The 21,707-nt window shown below is 33.3% G+C and overlaps 1 protein-coding gene across 3 annotated transcripts in view; it reads right to left on the bottom strand.

Moving 5' to 3' along the window:
* The window catches only part of LOC138306316 (uncharacterized), a 49,046-nt gene that overhangs the window by 22,135 nt on the left and 5,204 nt on the right, over positions 1-21,707 (bottom strand). The window lies entirely within an intron of this gene.

The raw sequence follows: 21,707 nt of genomic DNA, 5'->3' as shown, positions 1-21,707 counted from the left end.
TAGTATCAACTATCATTAAATAATACACAATCACTGAATATGATTCTATTCAAAATAGTGTAGGTTTTTGCCATCTGCAATTCAGTGGATTGTTGGCTCTAACTCCCATAGAGTAATTGACGTGTCAAAACTGGTTTTTGGAAAATCGTTTTTTTATACATATTTGTGATAAGTTCATTAATTTAAAGATATAAATGCTTGTAGTTTTAATCTTATAGTTGCAGTTGATTTGATGAATACAGTCTACATTCTCAGAATTATTTTGTCATACACATTGCGTAATTTCATGTTCGGATTAGATTGCATTTGTCTCTCATATGAGTACTACATGACTGGCCATATAGTCTGACTGGCCATATAGTCTTTCAGTGGAGTACTACATGACTGGCCATATAGTCTTTCAGTGGAGTACTTCATGACTGGCCATATAGTCTTCCAGTGGAGTACTACATATACATGACTGGCCATATAGTCTTTCAGTGGAATACTACATGACTGGCCTTATAGTCTTTCAGTGGAGTACTACATATACATGACTGGCCATATAGTCTTTCAGTGGAGTACTACATATACATGACTGGCCATATAGTCTTTCAGTGGAGTACTACATGACTGGCCATATAGTCTTTCAGTGGAGTACTTCATGACTGGCCATATAGTCTTTCAGTGGAGTACTACGTATACATGACTGGCCATATAGTCTTTCAGTAGCGTACTACATGACTGGCCATATAGTCTTTCAGTGGAGTACTTCATGACTGGCTATAGGCCATATAGTCTTTCAGTGGAGTACTACATGACTGGCCATATAGTTCAGTGGAGTACTTCATGACTGGCCATATAGTTCAGTGGAGTACTTCATGACTGGCCATATAGTCTTTCAGTGGAGTACTACAGGACTGGCCATGTGGTCTCTCAGTGCAGTACTACATGACTGACCATGTGGTCTCTCAGTGGAGTACTTCATGACTGGCCATGTGGTCTTTCAGTGGAGTACTACATGACTGGTCATGTAGTCTTTCAGTGGAGTACTACAGGACTGGCCATGTGGTCTCTCAGTGGAGTACTACATGACTGGCCATGTGGTCTCTCAGTGGAGTACTACATGACTGGTCATGTGGTCTCTCAGTGGAGTACTACCCTCAAACTCTCTTCCAATGATGTCACACATGAATGAAAATGGCTGTTCTTCCCTTAGATGGTGCCACATGTGGACTGCATTGGAAGGGAATCTCCTTGGGTGGCTTGTTAATGTTGCCTTTAGAAAAAGCTCTTCTCGCCACAAATTCTGCTTCTGCATTTTTATCTCATTTGTATGAGGAATTTTGTTTATGGTTTTCGCCCATCATTAATAATTTCTTATCTCGCAATGCAACTCTTGGTACATGGAATACTCTGCAAGTCAATATTCTGTATTGCCCTATAAATATACGGTCCAATCAAATAATGACAAGAAAAGGGGCTTTACAATTTATTGAACAAAGCAATGAAAATCAATGCCACATTTATAGAACTAAATGGTCATGTGATCTTGACTGTACGAATGATGACAGATAAATATCCCTGTTGTTTAAATCAACCTAACTTTAAAGTACCTCAATATGATCAACATTTACGTGCTACCTCTCTACAACACAAACAATCATCCATCTTTGTTCATGATGTTAGAATAGTGGCAAATGGACTATGGCACCTTTTGGTACCCAATTTTGTTGAATGTCTTAATATGTTATTTAGTAATTAAATTGTTGAATTATTGCGATTGTAGTCGCCAAGGTTACCATCCAAAATATGCATACATTAAGGTAACATCAATTGGTCATTTATATTATGACCTTTTTTTGTCAAGTTTTTCATCTAGAAATCATAGAGCAAATCCATAACAAACCTGATATTTCTACTAAAAATGTATCTTCAGCCTTTACATATTCCCAATAAATATTAAGATTGCCTTCAATGCATTGACTTTTTTAAGAGAAAAACTATCAAAAACACACCTATTTAAAATAACCAAAATTTCACATTCACTATGTATCCATATTCTGGATAGTTACAATGGTAACTGGAGCTAAAACAATAGAAAACTACCATCATAGAGATGTACAAAATATTTCAAATAGAAAAGCATTATTTCGTAACATGTAGTTGAAAAACAAATGATGAATTTGGCGGCCAATATATATGGCTGCCCATACCATAAAAAAGCCCCGATGTTGAGATGCTCTAATTATAAAATAGAATGGAGAAATATATATAGTGAGGTTTTTTTCTTTACATGTATATTTAGGGACAGATTTTAACACGACTGTGAATGCATCTGCACACATTTCTAGTAATGCAAATAACCTATATATATGTGCATAAACTTGTCACCTTGGTTTTTATCTTCTCATTTTCTCTCTAGAGCATATAAATTAATAATTGGAAATATTTGCTTAAGTAAATTCATATATATGATTTCATTTTAAATTTCAGAAAATATCTACCACCAAATGTTTCAGATGTAAACTACCCCGTAAACTATGTACTGAAATGAAGAAGGGAATAAAATTATAATGTGAAAATAATAGAGGGCATAAAGTCATCATGCAATATTTTATTTGATTTAAATGTAATTTGAATAGTTGCAACCTGCAACTCCAGGTGAACAAAATCGCTATCTATACATGGCACTTTTTAAGGTGGTAGTTGTAGCTTGATCTCCATTTGTAGGAAGATCCACATCTGATGCACTCGAGACGCCGACCATCATGCTCACCATAGGTATGTTCCCGTAATGCATCTATTGATATGAATACTGCATTACAGTTGACATGCTCACAACGATAATCCTCATTACTTTTATCTGTATCTCTGTGACAAACTTTCTTGTGTTTCATGAGTGAAGTTTTATACTGAAATGTAGCATTACATCGCCCACACTTCTCCTTAAAGACTATGTTATGTTTATGGCCTCTGAAGTTCCAGAGCGTATTGTATTTTTTGTCGCATTTAGTGCATTCGTACTTGAATGTGTTCTGATGGACCGATTTTTTATGAAGAGTCATTCCATATTTGGATTTGAAGGATGAGCCACACTGTTCACAGATATACTCCTCTGTTGGTGACTTCACTAGAGAATGCTGTGTTCGTTGGTGCCGTTTGAGATTGTACGAGAAGCGTGAACTGTACCCACATTTATTACACGAATGCTCCTTTGTTGTTGTTACATCGTCATCTTCTCCTGTGTGATATAAACCGTCAATAGCGAATGACTCATCCTTCATCTCTAAAATTGAAAATGAACAGAAAATATGAATTCCAAATGTTTCATATATGAAATACATACCTATATATATTTGGTATACATATTTATTACATATGTTATGTATTTGTTTATGCCTGGAAATCTTGTGACTTTTTGTCTGTAGATTACATATCTACAAGAGTTTTGCATGAAGAATGTGCACTTATAGGAGATTTCTACCTCGCAGTTGGTTCTCAAAGCAAAGTCTTCCTAATTCAAATAATGTATATATGGAAGAATGTATCCTTACAGTCATTTTCCAATTGAATGTAAAAGATTGAGAAATGTACCTTTAGGTTTTATATCACTGTTATCAATATATAACCATAATGATCACATTACTATGATATTCCACATACTGTATATATATAGTACATGTCCTTTTGTAGAGAATCTTGATTGTGGCCAGAATTAGGACTTTGCATAATTCTACTAATGTAACCATAGCAACGTAACATAGTTGTATCATAGAAATCACCACAACGTAACATAGTTGTATCATAGAAATCACCACAATGTAACATAGTTGTATCATAGAAATCACCACAACATAACATAGTTGTATCATAGAAATCACCACAACGTAACATAGTTGTATCATAGAAATCACCACAATGTAACATAGTTGTATCATAGAAATCACCACAACGTAACATAGTTGTATCATAGAAATCACCACAATGTAACATAGTTGTATCATAGAAATCACTACAACATAACATAGTTGTATCATAGAAATCACCACAATGTAACATAGTTGTATCATAGAAATCACCACAATGTAACATAGTTGTATCATAGAAATCACCACAATGTAACATAGTTGTATCATAGAAATCACTACAACGTAACATAGTTGTATCATAGAAATCACCACAACGTAACATAGTTGTATCATAGAAATCACCACAATGTAACATAGTTGTATCATAGAAATCACTACAATGTAACATAGTTGTATCATAGAAATCACCACAACGTAACATAGTTGTATCATAGAAATCACTACAACGTAACATAGTTGTATCATAGAAATCACCACAACGTAACATAGTTGTATCATAGAAATCACCACAATGTAACATAGTTGTATCATAGAAATCACTACAACGTAACATAGTTGTATCATAGAAATCACCACAACGTAACATAGTTGTATCATAGAAATCACCACAATGTAACATAGTTGTATCATAGAAATCACTACAATGTAACATAGTTGTATCATAGAAATCACTACAACGTAACATAGTTGTATCATAGAAATCACTACAACGTAACATAGTTGTATCATAGAAATCACCACAACGTAACATAGTTGTATCATAGAAATCACTACAACGTAACATAGTTGTATCATAGAAATCACTACAATGTAACATAGTTGTATCATAGAAATCACTACAATGTAACATAGTTGTATCATAGAAATCACTACAACGTAACATAGTTGTATCATAGAAATCACTACAACGTAACATAGTTGTATCATAGAAATCACTACAACGTAACATAGTTGTATCATAGAAATCACTACAACGTAACATAGTTGTATCATAGAAATCACTACAACGTAACATAGTTGTATCATAGAAATCACTACAACGTAACATAGTTGTATCATAGAAATCACTACAATAACATGTTGTATCATAGAAATCAACAAGTAACATAGTTGTATCATAGAAATCACACAAGTAACATAGTTGTATCATAGAAATCACTACAACGTAAACATACATAGTTGTATCATAGAAATCACTACAATGTAACATAGTTGTATCATAGAAATCACTACAATGTAACATAGTTGTATCATAGAAATCACTACAATGTAACATAGTTGTATCATAGAAATCACCACAATGTAACATAGTTGTATCATAGAAATCACTACAACGTAACATAGTTGTATCATAGAAATCACTACAACGTAACATAGTTGTATCATAGAAATCACTACAAGTAACATAGTTGTATCATAGAAATCACACAAGTAACATAGTTGTATCATAGAAATCACACAACGTAACATAGTTGTATCATAGAAATCACACAACGTAACATAGTTGTATCATAGAAATCACTACAATGTAACATAGTTGTATCATAGAAATCACACAACGTAACATAGTTGTATCATAGAAATCACTACAACGTAACATAGTTGTATCATAGAAATCACCACAACGTAACATAGTTGTATCATAGAAATCACCACAACGTAACATAGTTGTATCATAGAAATCACCACAACGTAACATAGTTGTATCATAGAAATCACCACAACGTAACATAGTTGTATCATAGAAATCACCACAACGTAACATAGTTGTATCATAGAAATCACCACAACGTAACATAGTTGTATCATAGAAATCACTACACAACAATTAAGAAATCATACAAGTGTTGTATCATAGAAATCACACAAGTAACATAGTTGTATCATAGAAATCACCACAACGTAACATAGTTGTATCATAGAAATCACCACAACGTAACATAGTTGTATCATAGAAATCACCACAACGTAACATAGTAACACAAGTAACATAGTTGTATCATAGAATCAACATAAGATCAAGAATCACTACAACGTAACATAGTTGTATCATAGAAATCACTACAACGTAACATAGTTGTATCATAGAAATCACCACAACGTAACATAGTTTGTATCATAGAAATCACCACAACGTAACATAGTTGTATCATAGAAATCACTACAACGTAACATAGTTGTATCATAGAAATCACCACAACGTAATATAGTTGTATCATAGAAATCACTACAACGTAACATAGTTGTATCATAGAAATCACCACAACGTAATATAGTTGTATCATAGAAATCACTACAACGTAACATAGTTGTATCATAGAAATCACTACAACGTAACATAGTTGTATCATAGAAATCACCACAACGTAATATAGTTGTATCATAGAAATCACCACAACGTAACATAGTTGTATCATAGAAATCACCACAACGTAACATAGTTGTATCATAGAAATCACCACAACGTAACATAGTTGTATCATAGAAATCACCACAACGTAACATAGTTGTATCATAGAAATCACACAACGTAACATAGTTGTATCATAGAAATCACCACAACGTAACATAGTTGTATCATAGAAATCACCACACGTAACATAGTTGTATCATAGAAATCACCACAACGTAACATAGTTGTATCATAGAAATCACCACAACGTAACATAGTTGTATCATAGAAATCACCACAACGTAACATAGTTGTATCATAGAAATCACCACAATGTAACATAGTTGTATCATAGAAATCACCACAATGTAACATAGTTGTATCATAGAAATCACCACAATGTAACATAGTTGTATCATAGAAATCACCACAACGTAACATAGTTGTATCATAGAAATCACCACAACGTAACATAGTTGTATCATAGAAATCACCACATATACATAGTTGTATCATAGAAATCACCACAACGTAACATAGTTGTATCATAGAAATCACCACAACGTAACATAGTTGTATCATAGAAATCACCACAACGTAACATAGTTGTATCATAGAAATCACATAGAAATCATAGTTGTATCAAGAAATCACACAACGTAACATAGTTGTATCATAGAAATCACCACAACGTAACATAGTTGTATCATAGAAATCACCACAACGTAACATAGTTGTATCATAGAAATCACCAAAGTAACATAGTTGTATCATAGAAATCACCACAATGTAACATAGTTGTATCATAGAAATCACCACAATGTAACATAGTTGTATCATAGAAATCACCACAACGTAACATAGTTGTATCATAGAAATCACCACAACGTAACATAGTTGTATCATAGAAATCACCACAACGTAACATAGTTGTATCATAGAAATCACCACAACGTAACATAGTTGTATCATAGAAATCACCACAACGTAACATAGTTGTATCATAGAAATCACCACAACTAACATAGTTGTATCATAGAAATCACACAACGTAACATAGTTGTATCATAGAAATCACCACAAGTAAATATTGTATCACCACACAACGTAACATAGTTGTATCATAGAAATCACCACAACGTAACATAGTTGTATCATAGAAATCACTACAACGTAACAAAGTTGTATCATAGAAATCACCACAACGTAACATAGAAATACAATTGTATCATAGAAATCACACAACGTAACATAGTTGTATCATAGAAATCACTACAACGTAACATAGTTGTATCATAGAAATCACCACACGTAACATAGTTGTATCATAGAAATCACACAACGTAACATAGTTGTATCATAGAAATCACTACAACGTAACTAACATAGTTGTATCATAGAAATCACCACAACGTAACATAGTTGTATCATAGAAATCACTACAACGTAACATAGTTGTATCATAGAAATCACCACAACGTAACATAGTTGTATCATAGAAATCACTACAATGTAACATAGTTGTATCATAGAAATCACCACAACATAACATAATTGTATCATAGAAATCACTACAACGTAATATAGTTGTATCATAGAAATCACCACAACATAACATAGTTGTATCATAGAAATCACTACAACGTAACATAGTTGTATCATAGAAATCACCACAACGTAATATAGTTGTATCATAGAAATCACCACAACGTAACATAGTTGTATCATAGAAATCACTACAACGTAACATAGTTGTATCACAGAAATCACCACAACGTAACATAGTTGTATCACAGAAATCACTACAACGTAACATAGTTGTATCATAGAAATCACTACATGTAACATAGTTGTATCATAGAAATCACTACAATGTAACATAATTGTATCATAGAAATCACTACAACATAACATAGTTGTATCATAGAAATCACTACAACGTAACATAGTTGTATCATATAAATAACCACAATGTAACATAGTTGTATCATAGAAATCACCAAGTAAAGTATTTGAGTATGAAATTGTTTTAGAAGGATAATGCATTCAATTCTCTTTTATAACAGAAATTTTATCGGTTTGAATGCCAGTTTCACTTATTAATAGTTGATTATGTTTTAGAAAAAAAATGATAATTAACAAACTGAATATGACAATGGGAATACTATCAATCTATAGACAGAAAATCTAACTTTAATTTGGTATATAATACAAGATATATCATGCTGTATAAATGTCACTAGGTATCTTGAGACATCAGAAAAATGTGGTGTCCTACGATAAACATGTCAGGGTTCTAATGAGTGGCTCAAAAACAACTACATGCGCCCCAACACTTCAGTCTAATCAAAATGAAAGTTTGGCATAAAACAAAGTTACCTTTATGTTTTACTTTATATCTTAATACTATCTATTTGCTCAATGCAGTCCTTTGAAATCGCGAATTGAAAAATTTGTGTCTCAAGCCGCCATGTCAGTATATGTGTTTTCTTGGTCAATTAAAGAGACATTTTACTGCCGTTGACGTACCCAAATTGGGATTATTATCATCATCAGTGTTGCCGGCCATGTCTACAGTGAATATCATACAATTTAGTGTTGGGAATCACTTCATAAATTCACAATCGATCATCATCCTTTTAAAACGATCGATCATCGACTAATGATCGATTAATTTTGTTTGCTCTGTCGGGCTTGCATGTTACAAAAATCAAAGTTCTTGTTTGCTTTTTTCTTTTCTTTTTCAAATTGTTGTGTGTTATGTATACGGTTGCCAATAATGCAATATGTATTCTTTTATACCATTTTGTATCCGATAATTTGTATGTGCTTTGTTTTTTTTAATTTTATAATGAATTAATGATTCATTGAATAAATTGTTTTCAAAATATTTCAAGATATTTGTGTTAATTATTTTACTATGAATGTGTTGACAAATTGACATAACAAGATCAACTCTAAAGAAAGTTAATGACTTGTCATTTTAATGACATAAAACAAAATTAAATAAACTGATCAACAACTGAAAACTAAATATTCAGAGTACTTGACTGACTAGAAACAAGAGCACAACGTGGTTCTACTTTCATTTTCCTTAATCTTAATATAGGATATTTACGATGTCACTGAAGTTCACCACTAGACCGCAAAATTATTGACTATTTTGTGAAGAATACAGAATTTCTGCAATAAATTAACATGTTTTAAAATTTCAAATATAGATCTACAGTAATTATAAAAACTCCGGGAAAAACACGTTCCGACGATTCTACTTACTATTGAATTTGTATTTGTTTCCACACTTTTTGCAGAAGACAAATTCCATGTCTAGTTTCGGAGGACAGCTGTCCTTTATTCTTTTGAATCCAAAAAAATTCCACACACGGGAACGTTTTGCCCCCGGATGATCGTATAGTTCGTCTGTCGTATTTGTCGCCATGTTCATTCATCGTATGTTGCTACTGGAAGCTGAAGCGCTTGCAGCGACACCGGAAACGTATCCAGTAACCAATCAGAAACCGCGTTACATCATGTTACAGATACATTGTAAACACTATATTGCTGCACACCGGAAAGCGGCGTGCCTCGAAGTCTTTCTCATCTTATATCTGTACCTCGTATTTTTTTTCGTTTTAGTCATTTTGAAATCGATTACAGAAATCATTGATCGATTAATCGATTTTCCAGAGCAAACGAGGCGACGTCGACTAAATCGATTAATCGGAACACCACTAATACAATTACGGTCATTATAGTATATATAGTACATATAATGAGTAGGACACCAACTGGTCAATGTATCATATGAATTTCTCTCAAGTCATCCAATTTTTAACCTCATGTTTCTCAATTAGAGAACACCAACAAGCATATCATATATACGTCAAGAAATGTTGCTCGTGTCATTTAATTCCTAACCTAATATGTTTTCACTTTAGAGAACACCAACGACAATAATAAGTATGTCACAAAATGTTGTCAAAAACACTGAACCTAACAGTTCCCTTTAGAGAACTGAACCTAACAGTTCCCTTTAGAGAACTGAACCTAACAGTTCCCTTTAGAGAACTGAACCTAACAGTTCCCTTTAGAGAACTGAACCTAACAGTTCCCTTTAGAGAACTATGTCTATACCCTGAGAAAATTGCAGAAAAAAAGTAACAGATATATAAAGTCGGTTTATGTTAAACAATTTTTAATCAGACATGAAAATGAAAATCAAAGTACTGAAAGTACTAAATGGCTCGGTCTTGATGATAGGAGAAATTTATTTTTAAGGTCAATACTACTGTAGTTTTGTACAATAAGAAATAAATTTGGCTGGTGTTCCTTCCAGTTTGGACTTTTGAGGATTCCTTGGACACCAAGGTGTAAAATAAGAGACAAATACTAAAATCTTGGAAGCCTATTCTAATATTTCCTATGATGTTATATGTCAAATGATTTTATAACACATTCAGCATTTTCCTTGTTAATTTGATGTTAATGAAAATATCCATTCTTGATGACAATTGTCATCAAGTTCCAGGGACCACAGTATCAGTTAACAAGTATCGTTTGCAGCAGAGAAAGACAAGAGGCGTACTTTTCTATGACAAAATGTCTTAAATATAGAATATGTCTGTCCTCTAGAAGACTTATCAATATCACCACGTGATTTTTGAATAAATTGGTCAATTGGTCTACTTTTAACAAGTTTTGTAACTATTCTTTTGTAAAACAGCAAGTTGATTGATATACATTGTATCCGAACTTCAATTCAAACCGGATAACTTGTTAGCTCACCATAGACCATGAAATTGTTTGTACACTTTCTTAACTTCAGGATTGTTTTACAAAATTACAACTGAATTTTTCTACAACATTTTTTTATTTTCAAATCCCCATACCTCTGATGAGTATACTAAAACTGTCATTACAAGTGAATCAAATATTTTCAGTTTAAGATGAACAGGAAGAGATACATTCCTTTATTTCTTATAAATAGCAAACACCGATTTAATTGTATGTTCAGCAGGTTTTTTCCCTTTCTTTAAAAACGCTACCATTAACATTATGTTCTGTACCTAGATATGTAAACAATTCTTATAAATCTAATTCTGTATTCCATAACATCAACTGGTGTTGTGGTACCGATTTACGTCTTGAGAATATCACAATTTTTATCTTTCTGATATTAAGTTCTAATTTCCATGTTATGCAATATTGTTAAAATTCAGGTAACATTTGTTGTAGACCATCAAATATTTCTGATATCATAACAGTGTTATTGGCAAATAATATGATAAAAAGTTTGGGATACATTCCAATATCATATACCGTAAAAACTTGTATAATTTGCGCAGGTACTTTTTAGGGCTGAAAATGCTTAAAAAATCTACTATCAGTATATTTTGCGCATCACATAATGGGAAAATACAATGTCCAGGGAGTCCCAAAACCGATGTATGAAGGTGACAATTTCAATGCAAAATATTCCCCATAAATGCTTGACAACTTGCACAAAAAGTGTTGTATTTAGAAGATATAACATATGAAAAAACCGCATTGTGTTTGTTTTCTTTTATTGGCCACCGTAACCTGAAACTGAAATATCTAGCAGATGTCCAAAACATCGGCTGTCTGGTCCGCCGTACTCCGTGCACATGTCAATGTTTTGAGATATTACACATGAATAGTAATCAGGAATATTTGAAAAGAGTAGAATATATTTACATTGGCACAATAAGTAATTAGTGTGTTTGATATCATTAACAATCAACAGCAATCAGCTAGCGGATACGTAGTTTAGCTTGCAACAATCACAGTGTGCATAATTTGTCGAGATTTTAAGACAAAATATTCTTTTCCACCAGATAAGATTCTAAGTCATAAAGGTAGATTGAAAATAGGAAGGGAGATAAAATAACCAGATAAATATTTGTAGCGGGATCAGACTGGGTTGATTATCGGTGATCAGGTAGCTCAGTCGGAAGAGCTACATTTTCTTCTCTCCTGTTACAGAATTGGCACCCAACTAAATAACCAACGGTTGTGGTGTTTGAAAGGGTCTCGTATGTATTCAAAAAAGGAGGGAGGAGTGTAGCGGGACTGGACTGGGTCGATTATCGATGACAAGGTAGAGCACGGTAGAGCACTTAGCTAGTGTTCGGAGAGTCCCGGGATCGAATCCCGGTCTTGCCGCTACATTTTCTCCTCTCCTGTTACATATGGTACCATACTGTGCATGTAGATATTCAAGGTAAATCAACAATGTTCGCTGATCTTGCAGAATTGCCTTACAGTGTTATAATGAATGCAGTAAATGTATGTCTCATTGGTGTGATTGATTTAAAGGCAGTTCATGTGGTGACCGAAAAAAAGGTAAAATTAATACATTGATAGCCAAGGCGGGGAAAACATAAGACGACCTGTGTTATACAAATTAATGTTTAATTGTTTTCATTAAATTGTCTCGAAGGTGATGATTAGTGTGTTATGAACGATAAGCTTAAAATGTTTTTGACAAAAAAAATACCAGCTAATGTCATATTGTGTTTTAAATTTAAATTATCTTTTATTTATTCATTTCATTTCATTTCAAGCATGTACATGTCATAGAATATAAACAAATGTCAGGTATATGCTTAAATCATATTACAGTTAAATTCACAATAAGGAATTTGAAGATGATGATAGTAATTTTTTCGGATTGATAATTATTACAATATTAAGCTTCCACAGTTGAAAATTACTTCTTTTTGTTCACACAATTCTTCTCCTAGACTGTTTCCAGTTGAAATGATACATGCATGCTGACATTCTGTAAAACATAAGGAAACAATAAATGTGTTAACAGAGTAATTACTGAAAGGCTAATATCATATAATTAAACATTTTAATCATAAATACCAATACCAGCATAGAGGAAATATTATTGAAGTTTAATTCCCGCTGTTCTTCAGTCCTCCTGTTCTTACATGTAAGAGTTTTGTCCTTCATAAATTGTTTGTAATATAGTAGTTGTTATATAATGTGCACAAAGAAGTATAAATATACACACGTATGCATGGGTACAGTGGTAAATTAATAAGTTATACAGAAAATGATGGTGCTGATCATGAAAAGCGTAAAGTCTATTTTGTTGAGTGAAAAGTTAAAAAAAACTAACATTGTTCACACCCTAAGATGTAATCGCACTAAAAACAGTGATCATGTGGGCTTTTGTGCGATTGCATTTCTAAGACTGTGCCAGGTGGTAGAGATTAGTTCCGTTCGAGTGATCACACAATGCAAGTGAGAGTCGGGAATATGTTTATGTAAGTTTTGATTGCTAATTTCTGATGCTTGTTGGTAAAATATAACTCAGGATAATTGCTAAACAATTAACAATTAATTTCTCTACATTTGTTACAGATTGAAACAGCTTTTTAAGTGCCGTATTACGGAAGAATTATGAAAAAGAAATCGGCATTTTCGTCGATCTAGTAGTCCAAAAAATATCACTTCGAGTTATATGAACATTCCATATATGATTTATGTCATTCGGCCAAAAATTTACTTCGTATTACCTAGTTTAATGAATATGCTGTATGTATATATGATCAGAACGTCAAGCTCCTGTGGTGAAAATAACTAAAATGTTTTAAAAGTATGGTTTAGTGGTAATCTCTGAACGTACTTTAGTATATGGATATAATCTGATATTTATACATGTGCTTATAAAATTATCGATAATTATGGATGTGGTAAATATTCATACCTTATTAACTGCCGTTAGTTTTAAGATTACGCCACCTTGGACATTTACAAAATGTTCACCGTCTGTCACGTACTATTTTATCAGTAGACCAAATTTGTCCAAAATTTTGTTAGAGTTGTCTTTCTTCCATTGTAGTTCCGGATGAACGCCATGTGCCATAACACAGCCGTGATAAATGCATTTCCATTTCGCCATGAAATGTATTTGCTCCGAGACAAATTTGATTCAAATTACAAAATTCATTAAGGTATCAATTTTGATGTTCGAGGTGAAATATTGATTTCATTTTTTTTCCATTGCGGGATAACTGTCACTAATAGGGAGTAAACGACTGGGGGGAACCAGCTTCGAAGCGAAGCATTTTTGGGACGAAACGTCTTCATTCATTGTAAACACCATTTTGGGAACGAAAAGTCTAGATACTTTGTAAATAATTCAGGTGAAAATTTTCAAACAGAAGATCTTTTGGATAGTGTATATAGTAAGGATATAAAAGCCGTAATATACTATTCCTATTTCAACGTTACAGATACGCTTATATCAGTAACTTTCATATTCAAAATTTGCTATTTAAAATTCCCGGTAAAATCAAAGTTGTTGAATACACTGCCGCTAGGAGCGCTAGTATCTGCGAGCAATTTCTAAGCCAATCATATTGAGGAAATTGACTGTAAGAGAATTTTGCAACCAGGAACACAATGGCGAGGTGATCCTCGCCAAAAAAACCAACTGTTCAATTAACTTCCTGTAACCAATGATAGATAATTATATAATGCTTATATCATTATCAACAGGAAATACTTTCTGGAATGTGACAATTTGATAAATACATTTTCTGGAATGTGACAATTTGATATATACATGTACATTATACATTGTACACTGGTAAAAACATTTTACTTGTGTATACTGTAAACAACATTATTTTGTATATATTTTGTGTCTGTTATTTTTAACACATTCACTAATACATAGTTTATGATCAAAAGTTCATACTAACCACTGTCTATACATGTTATACAATTATTTGTGATTTATTTGAATTGGTATTCAAACTCTCCAGCGAAATAATGAAATAAGATTCTATGCAAAAATTTATATATTATATGTCTCGAAGTTAAGATGATTTACTGTAATTTAGTGATATCAATAAACCAAAAAAGAAAATAACAACAAATTACTTTTTGTAATATTAACTAACTAGAAATTGGAATTATATTGTTCTTTTAACAAGAGGGCCATGGGCCTTAACGGTCATTTGATGACTATTGACACAAAATAACATAGTCAAAGTATACTAGTGGCTAACAATTAAAGCAATACAACATACCCCTTATTTAAAGCTGCAAGTTTCCAAAATATTTCATGACTTTGACCTTAAAAGTACATAAAGGTCATTCACTTGAACAAACTAGGTAGTTCTTTATCCTAGTATATTTTGCTACAGGCCCAATATCAGGTCTCTAGGCCTCTTAGTTATTTACAAGAGTCGTTTAAGGATTTTAGCCTATTTGACCCATGTGACCTGGAATGAAGGTCGAGGTTATCAATTTGAACAAATTTGATAGCCTTTTATCCCAGCATGTCACAGGCCCAATATAAGTACTCTGGGCCTTTCAGTTCTGGAGAAGAAGTCTTTTAAAGATTTTAGCCTTTTTGACCCTTGTGTCCTTGAATAAAGGTCGAGGTCATTCATTTCAACAAACTTGGTAGCCTTTCATCCCAATATGAGTATCCTGGGCCTTTCAGTCATTGAGAAGAAGTCATTTAAATGAAGAGTTTACACACATTGCACGGCGCACAGCAAATGGCAGACTGCACACCACGACAGACGGTGCATGATGACCATATAGGTCATCCTGACCATTCAGGTCAGAAGACCTAATAATTTTAACCAAATTGAACATTTACTCTCCATGCATATGTTACCGTAAACAAACTTATTTTTGCATGCTATTATTTATATGTATTTCGCAGGTGAAAGAAAATGGTGAAAAATAAATAACTATGAAATTGATTCAAACATAATTCCATTGGAATAATAATGCGTAGATCACGAAAATAAATCATTGTAAATAGGTCGTTTTGTAGAAATAATGTGAAATAAGTCAGCATGAAAGTTGGTATAGACTAATCACTGAGTATGTCCTTTTCTAAATCGATGATTGAGGAGGCCGTTTGGGTACTTGTACACCTTCCCACACTCACATCTGTACTCTGTATTTTGGTGCACGGCCTTCACATGATTGTTCAGAGACCCTGTGCTGGAGAATTCTTTTCCACAATCTTTGCATTTTTCCACTTTCCCGAGGACACAGTGTTGTTTATGGTTTCGCCAAGACGAGACAGAACTGAACGCTTTCTCACATTTTGTACAGGTGTGTGGTTTAGCACCGGTATGTCCATTTATATGATCGCTGTAAGTCGTGTTTGAATGATAAACCTTTCCACATTTTTCGACGGGACATTTGTATTTAGCCTCCTCCTGGGGTATATGACACCTCATATGGCTCATTAACGAGTATTTCCTCCGGAACACATTCCCACACATCGTACATAGATACTTTTCTGAGTGAGCATTTCTGTTGTGGTTATCCAGCAAGATTTGTGAAGTAAAATACATATGACATGTACTACATGGCACTAGATTGGGGTCGTGACTCTTCATGTGTCGTGTTAGCGAGTCAATACGCTCATACACTTTGGAGCATATGTCACAAGTAATGGGTTCAGATACATCTGATGATTGTTTTTCTTTCGTACGTTTGGCTTTTGGTTCACAGGAGGTAGCTGTTGTTAATGTCTGAGACTGGCTGGATTCTACCACGGTGTCTCTACTGAAATCACGTAGAGATCCGTCAACTGGTCGAGTCAAACTAACGTCCATTTCATCTGCAATTGAAAGAATCACAGGGTCAATTTTCAATTGCCTAGAATCAAACCCTAACAAGGTTTGGAATCCCCTCAAAATTCCATGCATTTAATTATATAGTAATTAAACAAGTCAGTGTAATGTCTTACCTAATTATGTCGAAGCCTTCCAAATATCCACCATCTGCAGAACACAGTATCCATCCACAGAGCGCATTACTATATTATTTTTGAACACCAGTTAATTTTTTTATTTTACCGATAAGGAGATCTAGGTATCTGGAATATTTATTGTCACCAAAAAGTGTGAATTATAGGTTAAGTAGTGGAACTCTGTCTTAAAATGACAATTGTACTTTATCCACCCCATGCACGTTACATATTCATGATCATTCATTAATCAAAGTGATAAAAGAGACATCAAAATTAACAATCATCTGACTTTTGGTACAATACAACACTGTAGAAATAGAGAAGAGGAAAAAATATCTTGAAGCCTTTCATTTATTGAGATGTTGTGTGAAGATGTTCAGTGACCTAGCTTTGTGAACTTGAAAGTGAAAAGTCTCTCATTAAAGCATGCCAATTTCAGGTCTCTGGGCCTCTTGTTTCTTTAATTATTTGACAAGATATATTTTAAAAAAAAATCTATTTATTTGATCCATGTGACCTGGAATGAAGGTTAAGGTCACTCTTCAGAAAAAGAGTGACCCTAGGCCTTCATCACAACAAAATGAAAAATAATTAGGGGTGTAACAATACATGTGACTATCGATATTGCAATATATGCCTCTCAACTCGATCAATCAATGGCAATTTCAAAAAGTCAATAGCAATCGCCGATAGTACGCCAAACTATCGATAGTTTCAATAGTCAGATATTTTTCTGTAACTTGGACTAAAATCATGTACTCACAGAGGTTTCATACAGTAACAGGCTAACAGTCACGATAATTATAAAATGTCACTTTTCCATGCTTTTCAATCCAAACGCAAACACCGACAATGTTCTCAATCACGATCTTCATTGCGTTGGAGTTGGTACTGACCCTAACAGTTAAAGGGAAGTAACTCTGAACCAATACTGCACTAGATGTACGTCATGGCGGCCAATTCATCGACCAAATTGTAATCGGATCCATGTACGTCATGGCGGCCAATTCATCGACCGAATTGTAATCGGATCCAGAGTGCAATACTATCACAATACTATTGAAATTATATTCTGCAATAGGTAAACTATCGCAAAAGTGTTTCCCTCGATAGCAATAGTATTGCAATAGTTAAAATTGTAGGCGATAGTCACCCATAAAAATAATGCATCTTATTTTTTCTATTTTTTTTATGTTTTTTTTTTTGTGTGTCATTTTCCTGTTTACCAGAAATATTTATCTCCCCTTAAAATGTTTTGTCGTGTTAGACTCAACATGTATCTGAATTAATCACAACAAATCCTCTTTTAATCAATCACCAGACCAAGGCAATCTGATTGCAGTGAGCTACATATAGCTACGTTGTACATGTCTGTCTAACTCATTTACCCCTGAAGACAACTTTGAACCCTTCTAATTCAAAGCCTGGAAGAGTTCAATGTTACTGTTCAGGGGTAAATGAGTTAAAAACAGCATATGAACAATTTAGTTCAAAAGCATGATTGTCTCAAGTTCATATACCACACATTGAAGAACAATTCCAGAACTGTTCCATATCTTGGTATAGATTCTGGGACTGCAACATCAGTACATATCAATTTTCATTTACATACATTTAGTATTGCCATACCTAAATTTCCAATTCAAATGGAGCTGTTCCTCTTTACGGTGACCCTTAATTTTCTTACCAACAGGCAGTCTGCAACAAAATTTAGCGTCCCCGTCCGTGTGGCACTACTTTGCTACTGGTATACGTTTATATTTTAGTACTCCAGGCAATTTAGAAGTCAAAGATCCGGAATCCATTACACCATATAAATTTGTCATAGTATATCTTTGTGTGTTGTCTAAAACTCTCAATACATCAAAATACATTTTATATGGAAGTGTAAGTAGGTATATTACTCGCATCAATTAGCAGTGATGTGAATCGGACGGATATTGCATATGTTAGTCAATTAATAAGAATAATCGAATAGCATCAACCGATTGATAAATTTTCGAACATTTCTTGAACACTTAGTTTGGAACGGTCACAGAACAGTTCAAGAATACTTGTAGTTTAGAATGGTCAAAGAACGGCTCTAGAACACTAAGCTAGTTCAGAATGGTCACCGAACGGTTCTAGAACACTAGTTTGGAATGGGCACAAAACAGTTTTGGTTTGGAATATTTACAGAATAGTTCTAGAACTGTAAAGCAGTAATATAGATCAGAACAAAATTTTGCATAGGGGCAAACATTGAGTTGTTACTATAATATATAGTGTACATATATGTGACACTCAGTCCTTGACACAGATAAAAGATCCACAATATTCATTCATTACAAAAAGCATTGTACTACAAAATGCTGATTCTAGAAGTCAACTGCACAAACATGGTGCACTAAATCAACACACATTTTATCATTATCACTAGTAAGGTATTTCAATTTCATTTAATACCAATGATGTTAGGTCATCAGTTCTCCGTCCCACTGAAAACTCTTGTGAGGTATAAATTTGTATTAAATTAACATCCCTGTTAGAATATTTTATATCTCATCTAGATCTGTTTAGGATGTGAAATGAGTCGACAAAGCACAATAGATCTGCTGTGTATGTTCATGTTTATTACAATGTGTTGTATGGGCTAGCAATAGACATGTGATTTAAGAATTGTAATTAACCCGTAACATATATATTGGAAAAGTAAAAATATTTGCAGTGACAATAAACTTTTCACTTATTTCACTTTTTTAATCTCTCTGCAAATATAACAATGACTGAACATATTACTAACAACTTGAAATTTCATGTGTGAATACATGTATAACTGATTATACATACATATATATAGATCTGGATGCACGTACAGTATATGAACAAGTGACAAAATGAAAGAAAAACAGGAAACGTTCTAAAATTTGATTTAGGGATGCAACAATACACACAATGCAAAAATGTTACAGGCCATTTAAATAATTTATACACTGGAGCAATAATATCTGTTTAATTCTGTTGACTTGGTAACCATTTCTTGCCATATTATCTCCCAATATACATGTACAATTACATTAAAAATGTAATCTCAATATATACAATAAAATAGCTTGAAGATCTGTGACTAACTCATCAATCACCCCTGAATACCCATAATGACCTGCTCCAGTCTTTGAGAGTTTAAATGTGTGTTAATGTGTGAATGAGTAAAACATCAGTGATATGTGTATAAATTTGACAAGAACAGGTTGAAAGTCTCATTGTCTGTATTGTGTTGTGTCAAAAAATAACCAGAACTTTTTTTGATCATTTACGGTATAATAGATACATCTGTATCTGTACGATAAGTGTGAGAATCTGTAGGACACTGCATTAATTCATTGACATCTTTAGAGTGCATTGTTACATTCCAAAACCAGGGGTTGACACTACTACATTTAATCACTGTACAGTTGTCAAATTTCACAAGGAGGATGACGTACATTTGCTGTCACCTGTATTATTCCAAGAGAGAAATCAGACATCGCAACCATTGAAAAAAATGGCCGGACATTCGGACCAACAAGGACTGCGAGTAAGCTGCACCGAACAAGATTTTGCAGGAACGCACATTAATGTGAATTTTTAAAGTAAACATAATTTCCTGCTATAAGATTTACATTTTACAGTTCACATTTTTGCCAAGTTCAGCAACTGCGTAATACTTCAGAGACACCATTTCAACTGACTTCTGTTTATACTAAATAATTTTCGGACAGTCGTTCTATACCGAAATTTAAAATAGGCGGTCCGAGTCAAATTTTGCCGGACATGTCCGTCGGACTGTCAAATTTCACAATGTCTGAGAAATATTTTCACACAATTTTTACCATTGAATATAGGTTGACGGACCGTCAAATTTCACGATGTCTGAGAAGAATTTTTACCATTGAATATAGGTTATCTTATTTCTCATTCTCTTTATTTCATTCACGAATATTTAAGTTTGCGGAAATCAGCATGACTACATATACAGCGGAATTTAATCTCCCGTGATTAAGATCAACTATAGAGTAATTATATAAGGCTGCTATATTGTCTTAATCCAGAAGCACTGCTGTCTCCCTGTTTGTTTCATTCATGAACTAGACATTTATTTTTTTGTCATTATATATAGGTTAAAAGGAATTCAGGAAAATTCATGGTGTAAATACCATGCCTCCAAGTCGCAGAATTCACAATCAAGACTTAAAAAGGTAGGTCGCTAAATTATGAATGTTATTGCAGTAATTGCAGGTTAACGGTTTCTACCTGCAAATTATTATCAGTTACTGAGCCAGAGACTCATCAAATGTTTGTCACATTAAATGTCAAATATGGGTCATCACATCAACAAAAGCAGTCTGACTGCTGGGTTTTACAATCTGGCAGCCCAGATCATGAGGTCTAGATGAAAATTTTGTGTCAACCCCTGAAAATTAGGTCTGTCATTGATAGAAAAAATATCTCGATAGAAAATTTTATTGATATGTTGAAAGAAAATTGTATTAATATGTTGATAGAAAATTGTATTAATATGTTGATAGAAAATTGTATATTGATAGAAAATTGTATTGATATGTCGATAAGAAATTGTAACAATATAGAAAGTTGTATTGATTTATTTTATATTGAACTGTTGCTGAAATGAAATTTGTATCTGTATTGCATCAATGAAATAAATCGATGTAGTTTCTAT

Source organism: Argopecten irradians, chromosome 13 (genome assembly GCF_041381155.1).
Source record: "Argopecten irradians isolate NY chromosome 13, Ai_NY, whole genome shotgun sequence".
Classification (NCBI taxonomy): domain Eukaryota; kingdom Metazoa; phylum Mollusca; class Bivalvia; order Pectinida; family Pectinidae; genus Argopecten; species Argopecten irradians.
This window is presented reverse-complemented; position numbering and strand designations above follow the sequence as displayed.